Genomic DNA, 13,021 nt, shown 5'->3' with positions numbered 1-13,021 from the left:
CCCAAAGCCAATAAAATAAAGTAAAATTGGACTAGAAAAGAGACTCCTATAATGAAGAAATTACTCCAGAGGGATATTTCTAAGTCCTAGAGAATATATGACTCTACAGAAGATAATTCCTGCCAAAGATGAGACAAATCTAACAAAACATACGAAGAGATGCAAAACCACAAGTGTCTGCAAATGTTACAAGTGAGAGAAACCATTCCAAGGATTTACCAATAACTGAGCATTCTGAAAAGAAATTTTAAATAAGTTTGTCTAAAATGTTCTAAAACTAGAAATAGTCTATTCAGTAAGCACAGAACATTATGAGAAAAGAAGAGCTGGAGAATTAAAATAAAGTTCTAAAAATGGAAAATATAATCATCCAAATTTTCTTTAAAAAATTCAATGGGCTGGTTTAATAGTCCATTGAATGCTGTGGAGAACCCTGGTGTCGTGACAGATCTGAGAAAAGCATCTGGAAAACAACATGAAGACAATACAGATTTCCTATTTTAAAGTATGAAAAATACTTCTATGAAAAAGAAATTGAGAAACGTGGAGAATATGTTTAAATATTTCTGTATCTGTCGATAGGTGCTGCAAAATAAAGAAACAATAGACAATAGGGCGAGAGTTAGTATTTGAAGAGATGACAGCTAAGGATTTTCTAAACTTCGAAAAAGATTGAGCATGCAGAATAAGTAAAAACAAATACACACTTAGATACATGATCGTGAAACCACAGAACATCAACAGAAAATATATTAAAGATACTAGAGAGTCGAAGAAGATTATCTTCAAAGAAATGTCTAACAGATTGATATCACCCTTCCTATTGGCAACAATAGCTGCTAGAAGATGAGGGAACAAAATTTTAAAAGTCTAAGGGAGGAAAAACATTCACCTGCAGTTCTATATTCTGCTGACCCACATTTGAGATGTGGGATAAAGAAAAAATACTTTCAGAAAAAGATTAAGTTAACTACTAAAAGATTATTTCAGAAAAATGAAAAGAGAGGTGGGATTGCAAGCAGCAATTGTGTACCAAAAAAAAATTATAAATATGTTGGCAAATCTAGATAGGTAGAGATAATAATAATAATAATAACAACAATAACAACAATAACAACAACAACAACAACAACAACAAAGTGAGGAAAAACATGGTACAATTAAAAACTAGACCATAGTAACACCGAAGATGGGAGCAAAGTTAAAGTGTTCTAAATTCTATGTCTTATTTAGGATGAGACTAGAGATATCAATTGATTTAGAATTTGTTCAAAAATATGAAATAAATATGGATGTTTGAAATGTTAGGAAAACTACAAAAAGAATAAAAATACAATGTGTAATTTCCGAAGTGGAAGGGACAGGGGAAGAAATACAAAATCTCAATATAGATACCTATTCATGGAGCGAGTGTAAAAATCACAAACTGAAAAAATGCACATCGATTTCATGACAGAAATTGACACCAGATGGGATTGGGAAGCAGCTCTGTGAAGATTTTAGCATTATCGGTAACTTATTCTTTTACTGAAAAACAAAACCTAAGCAAATATCCAAAGCAAAATGTTAACATTCACTTACATTTAGCAATGAGATGCTATTGTATTATTTGCTCCACCTTTTTGTATTTTAAATTACCTTTTCAATTAAAATTTTTTAAGAAGGAAGGAGATACAAATCCAAAAGGATTTCCTGTTTGCTTAAATGACCAGCGGTGGAGGGAACAGCCTGCCTCAGTTTCATCACCCATGCTGTGCAAGGATCGCGCCCAGTGAGAAGCATCCAGATGTTGAAGGGAGGGAAGAGGCTTGAAGGGCAGGGCCCACTGGTGTTGGACTCCAAGGCTCTGTCCCCACCCCGTCTTGGTCTTTGCATCTGATTGCTTTTATGTAGTACTTTCTACAACAGCTGGTGCTCATCGTACACAAAGCCATCCAGTCCCACAGAGCTTGCCTCAGGTGCCTGCAGATGGTATTCAGGGACCCCCAAGGGCACAAGCTGGTGCAGCCAACTCATTAGGAGGCAAGAATTTGTTAGTATGAATAAAGATGGGGTCAGAGAAAGCCATATATACCACACCCACTTTTACATAAATTAGCTTGTTTATTTAAAACCTCATAAACAGTACTTTAAGATGAGTATTATTGTCTTCACAGGGATTACTATTTTGTCTGTGGCCTCTTCCCCAGTAAATTGCAGAGTTGGATGTAGAAAAAAAAAAATTAAAAAGCAGTGCTTCTTGAAGAGGGCAGGAAGAACCCTCACTCCCCCACCTCCTCTCACTAAATCCCCTAACACTGAGGTCCAACTTTGCCCTTTTGCACCCCAATATCCCTGTCCTCTCCTTATGATCCTGAGAGACCTACTGCCACCCACACCCATCTGGCTTGCTTGCCAGAGTTTTCAAAATTTGATTGCACAACTCTGCCCTGGCTGGGCCCCTGGCCCTTCCCCAGCTGGATTTACCTACAGCCACTGAGCTGCCAATGTCAGTGTGCAATTTACTCAGGCTGCGGGGGTGGGGTGGGGTGGCATGGTGAGATAGGGAGCCCCCATGTTTACCTCCACAATGTGAAAGGGAATATCAGTAAGACAAGGAGATGGGAACTGACACCTGTGGCACACATGCTCTGAGCATTAGACTGGCTACTTTGCACATATTTTCTCATTTAATCTTCCTGACAAGCCTGCAAAGTATCATTAGCCCCATTTCAGAGATGGAAAGGGAGGCTCACAGATGATAAGTGACTTTCCTGAATTTATGAGTTATTTCTTTAATGGAAAGAGATCTGGAGATATAAGCCCCAAGATCCCGAACACATGACTCATAGCCTTCCCTAGCCACCCTCAGGAAGTTCTCCAAGGGTGATAGACGCCCCAAGATCATGACAATGATGGTAGTAATAACAACAACATAATGGAAACACATGTATGAGTACTTAACACATACCATGCACTTTAGGTACATTATATTAATACATTTAGCAAATCTGTGAAATAAGTACAATAATGACCTTCATTTCACAGTCAAGGAAACTGGAGGTTTATAGAGGTGAAGAGATTTGCTCCCATTGGAGTCTCTAAAATGATGGAGGTGGTAATCTGACTCCAGAAACCAAAAGGGTGACCACCAGATTAGTTAGGGTTAGGTTCTATGTGATAGTGTTGCAGAAATGTTACGAAATCAGACCTGCGAGAAACCAAGCACCACATGGAGAGCTGGAGAACTCAGGTTTATTACGCCAGCAGTCCCAGAAGAGCTAGCACTCTGAAGATCTGGGCCCCAAGCTCAGGGGCAATTTTGCTTTTATAGGGCTTATACACGAACAAGCAAAGGGGATACATTTATTATCTAGACAGAACAAGCAAAGAGGAAGGTGAGTCTTCAGTTGATCTCAAGGTCACCCTGTCTTTCGGCTTATGCAGCAAGTATGTCTACAGAAGCAGAACAAAGAGATGATTACAGGGTTAGCCATTTGAGTGGAAAATTCCTCTTCAAGACAACAGTGAAAAGAAATGCCCTATCTCAGGGCCCAGCAAATATCTTTACTTTTGTCCTGCCCTTAGGAGAAGAATGAGGAAGAACAGTGTTTAAATGCATCTCTTAGCAAAGGTTGCATGACTTTTGGATTTGAATGAGGGTTGACTGACTCCAACTCCCATGTTCTTTCCACTGTACCCCACCACCTTTTTTTTTTAAAGAAACAACATTATCCTCCAGTAGTTATTCAAATAAATAAATGGGGCCTATGAGGTTAGGTGGCACAAAGCTAGAGAACTGCTCCAAAGATCCCTGCCACCCAGGCCAGGAGCCACCCTGGCACTACGGTGAAGTCACTCAGTGATGGAGGGAAACCTATAGGCTCTGACAGACAAGATGACTTCATGAAGAGTCACACTTGGACCTCACTAGGGTCATGAGAAGAGGGAGGCTGCTCTCAGGGGTCTTTCGAACTCACTGAAATCTGCATTTTTCTTCCTTGTGAAGGCACAACAGCCCATGGGGGTAGTGGCAACTTCCTTTCATTCTACAAGGGACTTGCTTTCTCCTACCCCAATATCTTATCCTGGCAGAGACATTGAAACAGAATATTTTGACCCCATCACTTGACCCCAAGGACATCTGTCCTCCAAGGACATTTGAACTCTCAGTAAAGATGCCCTTCAGATTTTGTCTCTCCTTTTCCCTCTTTCTGTCACTCTACATTCACTCTGCATCATAGTCACCATATGGAAGGAACGATAATGGATAAGAATATTCTAGAGTAAAAAAAAGAAAAAGAAATTGATTAATGAGTCAATTCTTTCTATAGTATTTACACAAAGTTGAATTGATCCAGGTAGAAATAATGTCAGTAAAACAAAAATGAAATAAGTTAGAAATGCTTTCATTGTGTCATGTATAGAAGATTGATTACAGGAAGAAATATACCAGTTCTTTCAGAGGAAGCATAACTTGTCCAAGCAGTAAGCTCTAAAATAAATTTCTCACATGGAAGTCGCATGCTCATCTCCAGGACTCTTAGACCATTTAGTCACCAACTTTTCTATGAACATGATTAAATCAGTGAACAGGATCCACAAGGGAAAAAAAAAAAGCACCTACAATCATCTAAGCAGATTTTTCATTCAATTTCTGGAAATTCGCAAGATTCAGAAGTTTATACATAGATTCCAGTTCAGGAACCCCAGTCTCATGACAAGGACACTTGCCTCAAATCTTTTCCAGGTGAGAAGAAGGCAGAAAGCGGGGAGAGAGGGGAGATTTCTTACAGCCTGATAAGGAGCCACATGGGAGGATCCCCTAGATGTGACTGGGTTGAAATAAGCCTTACCAAACATTCAGAATTTGAAATTTATACACACTTCTATGGTTTATTTTTGTACTTCTCTTCCTTCCCCAACTTTTTTAAATTAAAGATGCTTTTAATATATTTAACTCAAACTCAGGAATGGTAACAAAAGGGATTTTTGCCTTGATTCAGACCTAAGAGCAAGAGCATTCCTTCAGGCTTAGAGGGAAATAAAAGACCGAGAAAGCAAGACCGGGGTGACACACACAGACTCAGAACATTCTAATTCCTGTTCTTCCTGAGTTCATGACCCCTAGTGCAGAGGAATGAGGAAGGGCTTTGACATCAGACAGACATGCATTTAAATGTCATTTTGTCACTATATCATTTATTGCCTGTATGCTTGGGCAAGCTATTACAGCTGAGCCACGTATTCAGTATCTGTCCCATTGTAGATACCAAATAAGCCCGGGTTCCCTTAGAGAACTTAGGTTTTAGGGGTGTTATCTTAGTCTGTTTGGGCTGCTATAGCAAAAACACCACAGACAGTGTGGCTTGAAAACAAACATTTTTTTCTCACAGTTCCGGAAGCTGAAATTCTGACATCAAGTCTCCAACAGATTTGGTATCACATGAGGGCCCACTTCCTGGTTCAGAGTTGGCTGACTTCTCTCTGTGTCCTCGTGAGGCAGAAAGGGAAGAAAGCTCTGTGGGATCTCTTTTATAAGGCACTAATCCCATTCATGATGACTTTGCCCCCGTGATCTAATCATCTCCCAAAGGCCTCACTTCCTAATACCATCACACTGGGGATTAGGTTTCAATATACATGTCTGGGAGAACACAACATTCAGTCCATAGCAGGGTACAACACCCTCAGTGCCACAGAGCAATAAGGGGACAGGATGCCCATCCTTGGGGTCCTCAAAGCTGTGCTCTGAGATTCATTCAGGAGGCGAGAACCAGAGTAGAAATCCCAGACTTGTTCACAAAGACCTGGAACCCAGCAGCACAGCCCAAAACCACTGTCCGAGGAGAGGTTGGAGGCTGAAATGGAGGCCATGCTCTTGTGGAAAAGGATGAAAGGAAATTTTAAAATAGCAGTGAAAGATGGAACAGAGAGCACCAAAGACAAGGTGTGGTGCTTGGGGGTGGCGGGGGGTGAAGTGGGGAGGACGGGGATGCTGCTACTGACATTTTGATGAAAGAGCAATTTCTTAGTCACATCTCCACTGCCAGGAGTTAAACTGAGTCCTGCCTGGAGCACTAGAACTTTCCCCTCCTGCCTTTCCCTGTGCCTGGTCTGTCCATCCAGGAGCAGCGCTCACTGGGTCTACATACCCAGTGAGGAGAACAACTACCAGCCAAGGTGAAACAGACCAGCCCAGACTTTTCCCCAGATAAGATTATTTCCAGGAAAAAAAAGGGAAATATTGCCAAGAGACAAGAGCTACTGGGAGTGGGAGGGGGGGTGTATATTGGGGCCATGTGGGGAAAGTTGAGTTCTGGTGCTGCCCACACCCAAAGATAACACAAAAATCAAATACAAGAGGCAAAGGCATCTCCTTCAAAGACCCCGCCACAACCCAGGGGCATTTATTTGGAGAGAGCATGTCTGTGTTCTCTAGAACCCAAAAGTACGGTACTGTTCTGCGCTGAGGACCCATATGAAGACAAGGCTCTCCCAGCCCCCCTCTGCCTCCTCTCCCTGGGCACCCCTCTCCCTGAAGATCAAATTAGCCTGAGCTTCCAATCAAAATGCAAGGAAACACAAGCAAGGAGCCTCTCCACGCTGATTCCTTCCCTCGTCTCCCCAGCCCTCATCTCAGTCTTGCCCTTTCCTTGGCAAAACTCGAGGCAGGCTTATTTCCCCCAAGGTTGTCACAGACCAATTTTCTAAACTGCATGAAAACAGAAAACAAACAGAAAACCAAATCCACCAAAGCTTGAGCCTCAAGAACAGCTTGGCAGGCAGGAGCAACGTGCTAACAATTTCATGCTGTTTTAAGAGTTCCTAACTAAGCAACATGTACCAACAACCAGATGTGCCCTGATACTGGGAGAAGAGAACATGGGCTTCTAGAGACAAAGATTGGTAAAACAGGAAAACACTCATCAGGAAACGGAGCTTATGAGCTTGCTGGGCCTGTGGTTGCGGGGAGGCCATATCCGTCTGCCTGCCTTGCAGACTCACTCACTTAACGATTCATTCAATTCAGCCACAGAATCCTGGCCAGTGCCTTCTTTGTGCCAGTTGCTGTGCTGGGTACTTGGGATACCAAGGAGATGCTCTAAGCCTGTGCAGGCTAAGGGCAAGGAAACAAATATAATAACAACACGAAACGTTTTGAAATGGAGGAAAGAAGCCCAGGAAAAGGGACCTGGTACAACCTGTGTAGAAATCAAGGCACTACCTAGAGAAGATGTGATTCAATGTATTTCAACATATATCCCTGGATCTCTTGTATTCTGAGGATGCAGGAAGGAAAAAGTCAGACGTAGTTCCCGTTTTCATGGTACTTACCATTGAATGGGGAAAGCAGCAGTCTACCTGAGAAGTGAACGGAAGCACGTTGACTGTGCCTGCAGCAGGTGGCTCTAGAATATTTGCTCAGCACCCCCCACGTGCAGGAGGCTGGAACCAACACAGCATACACGCGCACCATCCAAGAGCACAGCCTTTGAAGAAGGCTGGCCCCACCTCATGTTTACCAGTCTGTGGCTTGTGAATGGGTCTTAGTTTCCCAGTGGGATGAGATCATCCCCAAATCTCTGTCACCAGGGCCCCACCCAACCCTAAGAGAACCACAGTGCCCCACAGAGGCCAGAGTCCTGGGCTCTGAGCTGCCACATAGGACCACTCCCGTGGAGTGGGATGGGGGCTGCCCCAGGACAGACAGACATCCACCATGCTACTTTAAATTGATATTCCATTAGTTTATCTTACTACCTGCTTGCTTGCAGGGCACAATTAATATTTTTATTAGTCCTGAAATTATTGTGAAATTACAGTTTATTACAATTGGAGTTTGGACTTACTAATTTGATATATGTAAACATGTAAGTTATAACATGATTTCTATAATGCCCTATTTTGGCATTTCTTCTTCCTTTTTCAAAAAGAAAATCTTCTTTTTTCCCAAAAAGTAGCTCTGGCCCAGGCCTCCCCTGGCTGGAGAAGTTACAGTCCTCCTGCACCTCAGGGAGTCCCTGCTCCCTGGCAAAGCCCATTAGCTCAGGCTTCATGCTGTCCTAAAGCCAGTAGCCCTCTTTACGAGGGCTGTGTTTGTCACCTGGTAACTTGTTTATTGCACCAGCTCTGGAGTGGGGCCGGAAGGGTGGGCGTGAAGGTCACAAGTAGGTGGGAATTGCGCACCTCAGGCTGGAGCCTCCCCCTAGTCATTATTTCTCCAGAATGACCTGTGGCGGTGGGGAGACTGGAGCCCTCCTTGAGCTAACACATGACAAGTGGGCACAAAAGAACTGCAAACAGGCCCCTAATTGATGGGTTTGCTTAGAGTTGTTTCCCTGTTTAGGGACTTCATCCCAATAATTGCAGGCTCCATAATCATGAATCAGTCACTACTACTTTTCTGGGTGCCTACCACAAGTCCAGCTGTGTTCCAACAACTGTCAGGAGAGGAGGACGGAGAACGGGCACTCAGACCTGTGCCAGGTGCTTCATTTTCATGAGCCTACAGCCATCTTCACCGTGATCCATCGGAGAAGGCATCAATTAACATCTCCCTTTTCAGATCAGGAAACTGAGTCTCAGAGAAATTAACTAGCTCAAGGTTATCAGCTCATAAGCAAGAGTCAGAATTGGAACCTGGGTCTGGCTGGCTCCAGAGCCTGGGCTCTAGGAGGCAACAGACTACCTGCTCAGGACTGGGCTGTGCCAGGCACGCTCTCTTGACCCTAGGAGTCCAAGGACAAGGGGACACAGGGCTAAGGTCCTGAGAGAAGACATCCCAAAGGAATGGCAGCATGAGCTGGGGGCCCTGACTGGTGGGGAGAATCATACGTGTTTCATAAATTGTACTTGGGCACTTTCTCTAACCACTAAATCCAGGGTTTGGAAAGGATTATGGAAACTGTGCTTCACTCAAGGCCAATAAATGATTAGTCAAATGCCCAAAGAGGACGTGTAGACACACACACACACACACGCACACACACACGCACACGCAGACACACCTCAGTAGCTCCAAATAGTGTCTGAAAAAAGGACTTCAGCAGGCAGTGACATTGGCATCAGGCACCATTGGGGATTAGGGCAAGGGCCAAATCGAGTGGAGGTGACATGGAGCCAGTGAGTCCTCTGACCACACTGGACCTGGACGGTTGGCAGCTCCCAGGAATGTCTCATCCAAGTGTCCAATTTAGACCTTGTCCTAGAACATGAGAAATGCCAGGGCGGGGGTGGGAACGAGGGGCCAGGAGATGGTGAAGAGCCAGCTGATCAGGAGCTTGGCTCTTTCTCTTTTACCAATCATGCCAGCCATGCCCCCACATCTGAGCTTACCCTCCTTGGCCCCCTAAACACACACTAGCCAGGTGGTAAGACCTCCAGCTCTGAAGAAAGAAATGCACATCACAATCCCATATGGATTGACCCATGAATCTCTCCTAGGCCCTGGCTCTTTCCACACTCACGTCTCTCCAAGGCAGAGACTTGGGGTCCTCAGGCTAAGTCTGAGCCTGGTCAGACATAGACAAATAAAAGCCAGCTAGCATCTAGCCAGCTAGGCCCACAGCAGCCCACCCGTTCCCCAATGGGGCAAGCTGCTCTTTCCTACGGCTTGGATAAGAACATGAGCCTGGTCCCAGAGGCCACCCGAGCCCATCTTCCATGGCTCCCAGATCCTGACACACTGTCCAACCGTCTGCAACACAGGACTTTGCCAATAGGCTGGGTTTCTGAATTAGATTTCAGAATGAGCTGCTGGCCCAAAGGACCAGACCAACTCTTCCTCCAGTGGCCAGGCCTCTCAATCCCCAAGGGAAATGCACACTGGTCCCAGAGAATTGGCTGGGAGCTAGTGGCCAAGCTCTGGAAATTTGATATGCCAAACCCCAAACGATCAGCAAGGCTCGGGCCCATCTTCCTCTGTCAGTCAGTACAGTCCATCCGGAACCTTATCTCAGCTCTCAGCATAATCCACCCTGTTCTAAAGCAACTCCCTCCTCCTCCTTTCCTCCCTTCCCCTGGCTTCTCTCTCCGTCTTCCATGGAGCTCTGACTATTCATGCTCACACCTAGGTGGTCAGGGAGGCACAAAGCCCATTGATCATTTTATTTGCCACCAGCTACTGAGGTCTCTCTTGAGAGTCTTCCTCGCACCACTTCCAGAGTGCCTGTGAGGGAAGATGTTCTGGGAGACCCCACTCTCCACACTGTGGGCCATCAGGAAGGAGGAGGCAAGAGAGAATGGGAAACAGAGGAGACTAAAGAGTCTAGATTTTGTGAAAATTCGAATCTCAGAAGACACACAAAACCAAGTCCATGACCTTCACTTAAACTGTGGTGATTTATCATCCTGGGAAGGCAAAGGTGTCAGGAGAAAGACATTGTAAGTGAGTGTCCCTCCCAGGGGGAACACCAGCTCTCCAGCCTCCACCATGCCTACAGTATCCGACAAGCACATGGTCCTCATGAAGGGGCACTCCACCTCCTGGAGCACCCAGGGAAAAGGAGCTTGGCCTCAGAACTTCGCATAGCCTGTTCTCTGGCCTGCACAGGCCCTCTGGGCTTTTCTTGAAGCTAATTGGTTGAGAGATTCTGCTTCACAGAAGAGACCAGCACTAGCTTAGGTCTTTAGTGGGTCAGGCTGGAGGGACGAGCAAAGTGTCTCCTTCCTGATCATCCTGTGTGTGTCTCTGAACATCCCCAGCTACCTAATCAGTCCTCTCCCTTCATTCCCCACTTCCCCTCCCTTCTCTCTATCCTCTTCTTCTCCCTCTATCTTCTCCCTCTGGCTTCCCCTTTCCCCCCTCTGTCTCTAGCCATCTCCCCCTTCCATCTCTACCGCTCAACCTACACACCTCTCGTGTGTGTGTATTTCTTGCTGGCAGCTGGCTCTTTCCCTCTCTCTGCCTCCCTTTCCCTTCCCTCAAGCCCCTACATGCTCTGAAGCCAGCAGGAAACTGCACTTTGAGCAGCCTCTGCTGAAAGCCAGACACCCAGGCTCAGACGTTGAACAGCCGCTTTCGGGACATGCCATGCTGTGACTGTGAACCATGCTTTCCTTTACATCCCCCTTTCCTTACATGTGTCTGAGTCCCCATTGGCGCGACACTGTCACCTCCAGCCCATCAAGGCCTCTAAGCTCCTTTTCTCTTCGGCATAAGCGCCCTAAATTGGTCAAGTGACAGTGGGAGAAGAGGGTACGTCTGAGGAACTCCCAGGAACCACCTCAACACCGAGGACGGCAGATGAGTTGGGAGAGGTGAAGTACAAGAATTTTATCCATAGGCAAGCCCCCACATACCCCTGCCAGTCCTAGTTTTGGGGTGTTGAGTAACCCTTGTGGAACCCAGGATGGTGGAGCTCCTAGGGACAGTGTTCATACGGACACACATGGACCTCACTGCAGATGGCAGGACCCCACACAAGGCCTGGAGAAAGCCCAACTCTCAGGACAGATTTTCCAATACTGAGAATTTAGGGTTGTTTGTGTAACAGGGTTGTCAGATTAAACAGAATATCGAGTTAAAACTGAATTTTAGATAAAACAACCGAGAGTTTTCTAGTATACGTATGTCCCAAATATCACAGGAGACTTGCTTATATTAAAAATAATTCATCGTTCATCTGAAATTCAAATTTAACTGGGTGCCCTATGTTCTCATTTGCTAAATCCAGCAACCCTACTATAGAACTACGTGACTCCACAGTCATGTTGGCAATGGTGAGAGAGTGCCATAAAAGGGACAAAAAAATCACAACCAGCTCACCTCTTTCCTGTCTCCCAGGGTCTTTCTTCATTATTCGCCTCAGCCGCAGCTCAGTTACGTTCACCATCATGACCTCTCTTGTCTCCATCTCACTTGATCACTCAGCTGCTCCCAGCTCCTGTGGCCCAGGTGTAGATCAACGCTTTTGCCTCCTTCTTTCAGTTGAACCGAGGTTGAATTTTCAAAAGAAATTTTATTGGAAACATAAACGGGCACACAAATATTTAAATTCATAAAAAGAATATAGTAATTGTCACACATAAGGAGATCAAATATCAAAGAACCCTGAGACCAGATAAGTCCAGACGTGGTCTGTTCATTCTTTTCCTTCAGCTGTTCTTGGATCCGTTGACTTGTAGCAGGGTTTGTGAGCTGGTTGTCCTTTCAGGGGAGCTGGACCAACCTGCTGGAACAGAGGCCTTCGCTGGCTGTATGTCAGACTCACCTAGGAAGCTTTTTGCTGCCTATCCCAGACCAATTAAATCAAACTTTCTGAGAGTGGGGATCAATTACCCGGGCATTTAAAAGCTCCCCAGGAGATTCTAATATGTAACGAGGGCTGAGAACCCATGCACATCGGAATCACCTGAGAACCAATAAAAATCTACTCATTTTTGCATCCCACCCTCAGAAATTCTGATTTAATTGGTACAAGGTGCAGCTTGGGCATTGGGATTTTTTTAAAGCTCCCTAGGTGATTTTAATGTGCAGTAAAGTTTGAGAACCACAGCTCCTCACACTTTAATAGACTTTAAATCTCCCAGGGACCTTGCTAAAATGCAGACGCTGACTCAGTAGGTATTGGAGTGGGGCCTGAGATTCTGTATGTCCAGCAAATCCCAGGTGATACAGACACTGCTGGTCCTCAGGCTACCTTGATTAGCAAGGTCCTAATCAGTGGGCCTCAAGCCTGGATGTATATTAGAATCATCCTGGGAGCCTTGACAACTATCTCGGCCTGGGTCCCACTCCAGGGATTCTGATGTAATTGGTCTGAGATGGGGCCTGGACATCAGGATTGTAAAATCTCCCCCTAGGTGATTCTAATGTGCAGCCAAGGTTGATAACCTTGGCTGTGGACCAATATCTAGGCGTCATTTTACAAGTGGCCCTGCGACCCCCAGAGAGGAATACCACTCTCCACAAGCCGTTCTGACTCACCTCTGTTCCCTGCCCCAGCTGGCAGACGATACATTCTTCCCTTGCCTCAGAAGGCCATGCCCTCTAGTAAAAATTCCCTTTCTCCCACTTCGGGCTGAATAAAGCCTCTAA

General features: G+C 45.2%; 1 long non-coding RNA gene across 1 annotated transcript; it reads right to left on the bottom strand.

Moving 5' to 3' along the window:
- Positions 1 to 6,873: 6,873 nt before the first annotated feature.
- Positions 6,874 to 12,312, bottom strand: LOC120621733 (uncharacterized). Its single transcript, XR_005658277.1, has 3 exons — positions 12,042 to 12,312; positions 11,750 to 11,904; positions 6,874 to 7,099 (listed from the first exon to the last, which is right to left on the bottom strand). It is a non-coding gene; the product is annotated as an uncharacterized LOC120621733 (long non-coding RNA).
- Between the last annotated feature and the right edge of the window lie 709 nt (positions 12,313 to 13,021).

The sequence above is a fragment of the Pteropus medius genome, unplaced genomic scaffold, assembly GCF_902729225.1.
Source record: "Pteropus medius unplaced genomic scaffold, Ma_sr-lr_union100, whole genome shotgun sequence".
In the NCBI taxonomy this organism is placed as follows: Eukaryota; Metazoa; Chordata; class Mammalia; order Chiroptera; family Pteropodidae; genus Pteropus; species Pteropus medius.
Note: the sequence above shows the minus strand (reverse complement) of the source record. Positions and strands in the feature narration are given on the sequence as shown.